The following is a 792-nucleotide window of genomic DNA, read 5'->3' as shown; positions in this document are numbered from 1 at the left end:
TCACTCTGTCGCCCAGGCTGGAGTGCAGTGGCCTGATCTCGGCTCATTGCAGCCTCTGCCTCCTGGGCTCAAGTGGTCCTCCCATCTCAGCCTTCTGAGTTGCTGGGGACTACAGGTGCATGCCACCACATCTAGCTCCTTTTTGTATTTTTTGTAGAGATGGGGTTGGTCTCGAACTCCTGGGCTCAATCTTCCACCTGCCCTGGCCTCCCAAAATTCTGGGATTATAGGTGTGAGCCACTGCGCCCCACCCAAGTGTCCTTTTAAAAGAGAGCTTAGAGAACTCCCTTATCCCTTCCACCCTATGAGGGCACAGTGAGAAAGCAGCCCTCTATGGACCAGGAAGCGAGCCTTCATCTCACCACATCTGCCAGTGCCCTGATCTTCAACTTTCCAGGCTCTGGCACTGGGAAAAATAAATGTGTGTTGTTTAAGCCACACAGTCTACGGTGTTTTCTTGCAGTCGCCTGAACAGTCTAAGACACTTACTGATCAGCTCCACACTCAGAAGCTTCCAGGGAGCCCTGGCTCGCTGCTCACATCTCACCTGGGTCTGGACAGCTCTGTAAACCTGGCCTCCCGCGCCTCCCTCCACCCCCCACACTGCCCAGCTCTAGCTGTGGGTTTCCTGTGGCCTTCCCAGGCCCACTGGGCTCCTTACTGGCCAAACCAGCTCCTCCATCACACCCAGCCCTGGGTAAAGAGGCCGAAGTTTCTCCTCCAGGAGGCAGCTTTGGGAAGGATACTAATTGCAAGCTCTCCAGTCAGGCTGGAAGTGGCAGGCTCCATGGC

This window comes from Sapajus apella, unplaced genomic scaffold (assembly GCF_009761245.1).
Source record: "Sapajus apella isolate SASKATOON/1434 unplaced genomic scaffold, GSC_monkey_1.0 scaffold59, whole genome shotgun sequence".
Classification (NCBI taxonomy): domain Eukaryota; kingdom Metazoa; phylum Chordata; class Mammalia; order Primates; family Cebidae; genus Sapajus; species Sapajus apella.
This window is presented reverse-complemented; position numbering follows the sequence as displayed.